Source organism: Tenrec ecaudatus, chromosome 1 (assembly GCF_050624435.1).
Source record: "Tenrec ecaudatus isolate mTenEca1 chromosome 1, mTenEca1.hap1, whole genome shotgun sequence".
Lineage (NCBI taxonomy): Eukaryota > Metazoa > Chordata > Mammalia > Afrosoricida > Tenrecidae > Tenrec > Tenrec ecaudatus.
The window spans coordinates 153,773,023-153,782,270 of NC_134530.1; positions in this window are offsets into that span (position 1 = coordinate 153,773,023).

Sequence of the window (9,248 nt, forward strand, 5' to 3'; positions counted from 1 at the left end):
AGCCCTCCGGTCAAGGTGTGGATTCAGCATGGAGGTGTGCGTGTGTGGGTGGGGGGGGGGGGCACCAATGAGAGAAGGATCGGTAAGAAGCAGGAGGTAGAGAATTTTCCCAGGAAAGCTTCACAATAAACCTGTTGGAGATGAGTCCTAGCAAGTGCGGTTTCCCTGCAGGGTGGGGGTGGGGTACCTTGTAAGTGGGAAACTCATGCTGCGAAAGCACAGGGACCCCAGGGAGTGGAGGAACCCCAATCCCTATGGCCTGAATGGGCTGGCACAGAGGGTGGGCAAACAAAGAGAGGGCAGAAGGCAACAGCCAAATGCTGGTGCTCAGTAAATATGTAGGGACAAGGCAAGTGAGCGATCCTGGCAGTTTCCCCTCCAGCTGGAAGTGGGAGTCTCTGAGAGCCAGCCTTCAGAGCCATAGTCAGGGCCAATGCCGAGAGTCTCCCTGACGACTGCCACCTGCTGACAGTCCTGGGGCCCGGTTCCCTGCAGGGTCTGCTGCCTTTGCCAGCTGATTTCAGGGTGGAGCAAAGGGCGGCCCACAGAGAGTGGCGAGAGTTCCTTCAGTTTTTCAAAGCTGAAGGTAGGAAAGATTGAATCTCTGTGACTCCAGGACCAGACCTGGTACGATCCAGATTCCCCCCAACCACACTCATGCACCCGACTGGCACACGTTCGTTGAAGGTCAAGTGAGCCTCTGAGTGGTGACCTCCTGGTTTAAAATCCTCATCCCAGGCTTTGGTGGGGGCGGGGCCCCTTCTGAAAGAAAGAACATGGGAATACGTGTCTGAAAGAAAAAAGGAAGGAGGAATCCTTTCTCATCCCCCCCACCCCACCTAGCCAACCCTCCAAGCTGGCTCTGTCCTGAGGAAAAGGTAGTTAGCCACGCTGTGCACGTGCACAGAGATGATGTTCTTCAGGCTTCCAGTAGCCACCTGTCAGAGAGAAGGGGAGGGAGTTCTGCAGGCACTCCCTTCTTGAGGAATGGACGGAACCGGGGAGCCCAGTCTCTGACCACCTGCAGAGGAGAATCAGGACATTCCCAGAAACAGGGTGCAGGGCCTCTGAAAACACCTGTCAGCTGCTGGAGGCCCCGAAACGTGCATTCAAATAAGAATCTCTATTCACGTAGCCCATTTACATGCCACCAGTCTCAGAAGCCCATGTGGGGCTGCAGAATGCTCTTTGGTCTAATCTCTCCTGTGACCAAACCACGCCGTAACCTTCCTATGTGCATGTGATGGCATCGAGCCTGCTCTTTGCATCTGTTGTCTCTGTGATATGTATGTCGGTGCGCTGGTTAGGTGCCACTGAGTCTGTTCTGACTCACAGTGCCTGCTGCGTAAAACAGACTGGGGTGGCCCGGTCCTGCGTCCTCCTCACCATCTTTCCTGTGTGGGAGCCCATTCTGGCCATCACTCCTGGAGGGTCTTCTTCGACCTTGAACCTGTGCTTCTCTAGGGGCTGGTCCCTCTGGGATTATATAGCCGACTGACGTGAGACGAAGTCTTGCATTCCTTACGTCTGAGGCACCTTCTGCCTGTGTTTCCTCCAAGACAGATCTGTCGATGATATCGTCAATAGTCTGCACCAAGAGCATACTCCACATCCATTAAATTTTCTTTTGTCTGCTTTATCCATCGTCCAGTTTTCACATGCTTATGAGAGAATTCCAAACACTGTGACTTGGGTCAGGGGCACCTTAGTCCCCGTACATGTGTGTACACAATGGGAGTTTCGAAGAGTTTGTGGGACAATTCCAGTATCTTTTATGATCAGATAGCTAACCGCTCAATGACTAGCTGAAAGGCTATCATTTTGAGCCCACCCATGGGTGCCTCTAAAGATAAACCTGGTGATGCACTTCTGAAGCAGCTCAGCCTTGAAAACCCCCGGAAGCAGCTCCATGAGTTAGAATTGACTCGACTGGCAGCAGCTTTATACATACGGGTGTCCAGTTTAATATACACACACGATTGGCTGCAGCTCGCTTGAATCTGAGTCATCACAAGTCTAGGACAGAGAACACTGCCCTGTAGCGTTTCTGGGGTCGGGAACAGCTGGAAGAACTGGCAGGTTTGAACTGCCACCTTAAACTCATGCATCACCAGGCCTCCTTTTGATACTTAGAAGTTTGGACAAGATCGTTTTGATTTTTTTTTTACGCTTACAATACAATTCTTAGGGCAATATGATTTAGACATTTGAGAAAAAAAAAGACAAGGTAGATAGTAAACGGGGGTGGGAGAAGAAAAACTGTTCAACAGCAACAACTTTGGGCAGAGAAGGGCCACGCTGTTGAGACTAAACTTTGTTCCCAGCATCCTGTCAGCCCAGGAGATAAATGAACAGCCATGCGCTCAGTCTGGAGGGAAGTCACCCTTCACGCACTGTTGCACAACATACTATGAGACGGGAGGAAACGGAGGCGCCTATAGGTTGATTGACTTTTCACAGAGCTATGGTGTGATAGGAGGAGCCCTAGTGGAGCAGTGGTTATGCTTTGGGCTGCTGTCCAGAAGGTGAGCAGTTCAACACCACCAGCTGCTCCTCAGGAGAAAGACAGGGCTTTTTACTCAGTCGAGAGATCCAGCCTTGGAACCTCACAGGGTCACTTTGAGCTGGGATGAACTTGATGGCAGTCAAGTTTTGAAGATGGCATGATCGAGTCACTGGATGAAATGGCAGAGTCTTAAATAATTTCCTTGGAATGCTGATCTGTTTATCTTCAAACCCTGAGCTTTCTGCTCACACTTTCCTTTTTTTTGAGAATCTTCAACACGAAGGCTTCTGGCACAAGAAGCGACTATGTTCAGGGCTGGGAGTTGGAGACCTGCCTGCAGATGGTTCATGAGAGAGCCCCAGCCAAGGTAGGCTCGCAAAGGGCTTCTCTTCTTCACCCCCAATCCAAACTTCCCCCGCATTGTTTCTGAGTGTCCCACACTTGAGGCTGGGCAGGATGGCCTGGGATCAAAGTCCTGGAGCCTCTCCCCATACCCATCAAGTTGAATTTAGGAGGGAGGAAGGGAGGGAAAATGGGATGAGAGGCTAGGGGGCTGGTTCTGATTAGCCTGTTTCCTCTGCCAAAGTAAGATGTCCTCTCTCTGTGGATAATTAGAGGGTTCTCACGGACCCAGCATCTGGGCACAGCAGAGTGTGGGGCAGTTACTCTTGTTCTCCACCCTACCCCACCCCAAACCAGGGGCCAGGCTGGAGAGATTCAGAGAATCTAGCCCCTTTCCCATTGTACACCCTTCCTCGAGTTATGGCATGATTGCTGTATACTTAATCCTCCTGCCCACCACCTCTCAGCAGCTAAAGCCAGCCCAGGGCCATGGCCCTCTCAGTGGTCTTGCAGAGAGCCAGGGAGTCATCCCTGCTGCACTGGATCTGGGACAAGGATTGATAGCTCCATGATGATAGTGCAACCTTGGCCGCTCCCAGGGAAGAAGTTCTTAGAGAAGTCCTGACTCCATCCCCATTTGCAGAACAAACTCTTGCCTTCCTGTTGTGATTGACACATGGACAAATGAGTTGACCCATGAACCATGGAGAAGGCCAGCCAAGGGATAGGCTAGGAGAACCAGGATCAGACCACAGCATCAAAGGGGAAGCACCCGGCTCTTTTATCCCATCTTCTTGGGCCTTCCCTGACTCCCCCACAGCCCTCAGCTTCATCTAACACTGTTCATCTACCACATGACAAACACAGAGCTAGGCCCTGTCTCTGACCTGGAAGATCTGCCAGGGAGGGAAGACCGACAAGTAGGTAAAGAGTGAGAGGGTGCATGCTGAAAACACAGAGCGCAGGTGCTAGAAGGACCTTTAGAAGTCGCAGAAGAGTTTTGCTGGCTCAAAAATGGAGAGAAAAGTGGAAGAAGTAAACAAAAGCAGTCTTATTTGATCCTCAAAAGAACCCGTTTTCAGTGGGAGAGAAGGTATGGTAGTTCTGATCCTTAGGAGAAACTTCAAAGCAGTTTTTTCAAGAGATCAAAAGCCCCCGGTAGAGATGCTGAGACTGGAGCCCAGAGGAGGGAGAGGCTTTGCCTAAGGTCACACAACAAGACACAGGGAGCCCAGGTCTTCTGACTCTGAATCCACGCATGTCCTTCTGTATCTTCAGACTGAGGACGGCAGCTCCCCGAGGTCCCCTTGAGGTCCCCATGCATTCTCATGGAGCCTTTCAGATGCTGTGCGTGCCATTGATAATTGAACCCATTAGTGTCAGCCTGGTGATGGTCAGCACGGTGGGACTTTATGACAGCATGCAGATTTCCGGTACCTGCCTTGGCATTGACACACAATCAGAAGTAGACTTCATGAATAAATGAAGCCTTCTGGCCAGTGTGAAGTATGTGCCCCCCAGGATGATAATGGTTCCACAATAGTGTGGCTTAGGGGAAAATGGGAGCATACAAGGGCCCTGGTGGCATAGTGGGCTATGCACTAAGCTCCTAGCCACAAAGTCAGCGGTTTGAACCCACTGGCAGCACCGATGAGGCTGTCTGCTCCTATAAAGATTGCAGGTGTCAGGAGTCCAAAAGGGCATTCCTCCGCCTCCCTATAGCTAGGGTCACTAGGAATTGGAACGGACTCAACCATAGTGCATTTGAGGGGCCCTTGCTTTGTTTTAGTACGAGAGTGGACTCCCTGCGTGGTGAAAATGGTCACCATGCTCACCTGCTAGCCTCCCGTTGAGCCATGGGAGTTCACTCAGAAGAACTTCAGGAGACAAGGCGGATGCTCTGTTTCCCAGACAGTAGCCCTGAGAGCGCCGTCGAGCACGGTTCTGCTCCGACACACGAGGGACTGTGGAGACTCAGCATGGCCTTACTGGCCACCGACAGGCAAGAGTCATACAAGCATGCTGAACTCAAAAAGCCCGTGGGGCGTGCAGGGGTGTGGACTGCATCAGGGGACACTGTCCAAGGGAGTGACACCCGAATGGCTGCCTAGAAAATCTTGGTACACTGTTTCAGAAGAAATGGACCGTTTTTATAAAAATATTTCTTGAGCTAGTTGGAATGACATAGTTTCCCTGTGCTCGGCGTATGTGTGTGCGTGTACTAACAGAGCTACGCTATGCTGTTTGACTTCGCTGACACGTCTACACTCCGATCAGAGCTGTTGTTCTTACCCAATTATCACGACACTTTGAATCACGCGGCTCTCTTCTCACACACTACTCTAACTGAAAGGTGTCATTTTTAATGTTTCTAGCTGCAAGTGCTACTATTAATACCATTCTCAAGAAAACCATTGAGTCAAGGGTGACTCCCTGCGACCCTATGGGACCAAGTAGAACTGCCCCTGTGGGCTGCGGAGACTAATTCTTTGTGAGAGGGGAAAGCCCCTCTTTCTCCTACGGAGTAGCGGGTAGTTTAAAGCAGCTGACTTTGCGGTTGGTAGCTCAATGCTTAACTTCCTCTGCCACAGGGTCCCACTAATTCCATTACATTCCACGATATATAGCAATTCCCGTTGAAAAGTAACAGCAAAAACCTATTGCTAAAGATTCGGTGTGGTTTGTTTTGGGAGAAGGAGGCCTGTGCAGGGTGTGTGACTCCCTGACTTACTATCCTGGGTGACACCAACTCTACTGCTCCTGCGGCAAATGACCCTCTGCTGTAGCAGCTAAGAACAGAGTTACGTGGCAAGGAATATTTTTGGTTTTGCAAAACAACACCATGGAGAGTCTTTCTGTTGTTATTGTTCACGTAGCTGAAACCAACTAAGGCATTGTGGCCTTCAGGAATAAATTTATCGCGTCTCCAGATCCATTTATCTGGAACACTCTTGACTCTGTTCTTTTCTGTATCCACTTGGGCCTCGGGCTAGCTCTTTATGGCTGCATGGGCCCACTCATAGCAACTGGGACATCTGCTTCTTTAGACACATCCATAGGAAAGGAAGAAGGATGGAAAATGGTAGAATAACCCAACTATTGAACTGAACTTCTTAATGTGTTAACTAATTGGACTATGAGCAGATTGGTTTAGGCCTGGTTAACGGATTACTGTAGTAAGAGGAAGGAGTTTCCCTTGTGTGAAAATGGTGTCCCAGGGTATTTGACCTCTTCCAACTTCACAACTGGGGAAGAAGAATCAGGGTCAATAGCCCAAGGCTGGTCGCTATGACGTGGAAGCCAGCCATTATCTCCTCTCTCCAGCCTGTGAACCAATTCGGACACCAGCGTCCCTCTAGTTCTCTGCTGGGTCTCATAGACTGTGGCAATGACCACACTCAGCCAATGGGCCCTGGCTGGACCACAGCCAACTCTCAGTCCACATGTCAGACAACCGGATGTTGTCATGCTCACATGTTTTTGCAGATTTTGTGAGAGTAAGATATCTTAATAGAACAAGGAAAAGCTAGGTAATCTTTTGTCACATATATTAATAATAGATGACTTTGAAGTGATCATGATAATTTTGGGGTCCGAGTAAGGGGAAATAAAATTGGGGAGTGCACTGAGTAGGGGTTTGGTGGGATAAATTTAGGGGGTCTAATGGAGATCTGCCAGAAAACGCATCAGCAATGGAAGACCCTCGAGCTTTCTTCATCCTTCTTCCCCGTCCATCCATACTTCATGAGTTTCTAGTGATAGTGTGGTGACTCCGGTGTGCCTGCGTCTTCCCATAATTTCCTGCTTAGTTTCCTTTTCCAGGCTTTTCCAGGGAGGCCTTTCTGGAAAAAAAAATAGATTGGTTGTCTTCACCCCGCTGAGTTAAAAGCGTCATGATTGCCCATTGCACACAGGATAAAATTCTTGTTCTATAATTTATTTTCTTCATTTTCCATTTCTTTTTTTTAATTTTAACAATTTATTGGGGCTCATACAATTCTTTTCACAGTCCATACATATACATACATCAATTGTATAAAGCACATCCGCACAGTCCTTGCCCTAATCATTTTTTTCATTTTCCATTTCTTTTTTAGAAAATATTTTATTGTTTTGGGTGAAATTTTAAACAACTCATTAGATTCCCATTGACAATTTCTGAACAAGTTGTTCAGTGACATTGAGCTACATCTTATACATTGTGTTAACATTCCAACATTCTCATTATTTCCATCTGGTGGCACCATTTCCACTCATCTAGCTTCCCTACTCTCCTCCACTGCCTTTCTCCTATTTCCCCACCATTAATACTATTTAATTAGCAGCATAAAGTCATCACTTAGAAAGTCTATGAAGTTTCTGGGAACAGAGTAAAAACCCTTCCTGCATTTCTGTATCTGCCTTTGGGGAAGAAATAGCGTACTGGTTAGAGAGACGGTGGGAAAGTATTCCTATTAAAGACTAGCTGGTTTAGATCAAAGGATACTCAAGTAGGTTCAAAGTTTTTGTTTTATTTGTTTAATAAAAAAAAATTGACTCCACCCACAGTTACCCAATCTGAAAGATAAAATATCTTTTTTTTACATTAAAAAAACATTTTATTGGGGGCTCATACAGCTCTTATCACAATCCATACATCCATCCATTGTATTAAGCGCATTTATACATTAGTTGCCATCATAATTTCCAAAACATTTTCTTTCTATTTGAGCCCCTGGTATCAGCTCCTCATTTGATAATTTATAAATTCTCATTATTTTTTCTTGTCTTACACTGGACTTTGTCTCCCTTACCCACTTTTCTGTTGTCCATCCCCCTGGGAGGGGCTTATATGTCAATCATTGTGATCAGTTCCCCCTTCTCCCCTCACCTTGAATTTGTCTCAGGAATGCAGAGTTGGATTAATATTTGAAAATCAGTCCACGTAGTTTATTATAAAGAGACTAGTCAAAGAAAATCCAAATGATTATCTTAATACATGAATTTGACAAAATTTGGCAATTATTCCTGATAAAAAATGTAGGATAAAAGGGAAATTCTCCAGTCTGGTACATGGAATTTAAGTTAAATCAGTGGTTTATGAAAGACTGAATGTCTTCTTGAGATAAATAAAGGCAACGATATCCATGTGTATTACTTCTATTCAACATCGCATGGCAGACTTTTGACAATAAGGCACAGAAATCAATCAATAACAGGCACCCAGAATGGAAAGACAGGAGCAAAACTGTCTTTACTTCCAAATGAAATTATTGTCTCTGTAGAATGTCTGATGGAATTTAATTTTGAAAAGCTACTAAAATTAATCTATGAGTTTATCAAGGATTCAGAGTGCAAGATCAATGTAACAAGTCTGTTGTATTTCAACATACCATTAATAAAAATTTCAAATACAAATTAAAAATACCATTTAAAATATAATAAAAATATATTAAATGCCTGGGGGTAAATCTAAGAATATTTTTATACTGAAAACTAAAAGTCATTGCTGATCTGTTCTACTGATAACCTCCCTATTTATTTATTTTTAATAATTTTATTGGGAGCTCTGACAGATATCATAACATTCCATTGTTCTATCACATGAAGCTGTGTTGTACAATTGTTACCACAACTGGTTTCAAAACATTTTCTTTCTTCTTGAACTCCCTGATATCAGCTCCTCTTTAACCCCTCTCTCCCCAACCCTACCTCCCATTTTTGCCATATCTTATACCATACAATATAACCCCCCATACTTTTAGATAGTTCCATTACTCCTCTTCTCCTTCTCCTTCCTCCATTTAAAAATACCTTTTTACTTTTTGAAATGTCTTTTTTATTTTCTTGTGATTAAGGGAATATATCTTGATCTGAGGGTTGCATAAACAGAAGTGAAATTTCCCAAGTTCGTTTATGGAGTCAATGCAAGTCCTACTAAATTTGCTGCAGATTTTTTGTCTTGTTTTTATAGAATTTGGCAAAGTGGCTGCAAAGTCATTAGGAAAAGTAAAGTCTCTGTAGAATATCTAGACCCACTTTGAAGAAGAGGAGCAAAGTTGAAGAGTAATCACTATCTGTCTTCCAGACTTATTAATAATCTGCAGTAATCAAGAGAATACACTGGAGTCAAAATAGAAAAATATGTCACGGATAAAACAATCCAGAAATAGACCATACTACATATTTTTTACTAATGGAATATCAACTAAGATGAAAATTAATACAATAGAGAAAAGATATACTTTTCAACAATTGAATATCTATAAGTAAGAAAATGAACATTGATTCACATATAATAACATCATGTATAAGAATTTAATTGAAAGGGTGCTATCAATATCAATCTATAAACTTCTGGAAGAAAATAAAGGGAAAAATCTTTGTGATCTGGTGTCAAGCAAAGATTTTGGTGTTAGGC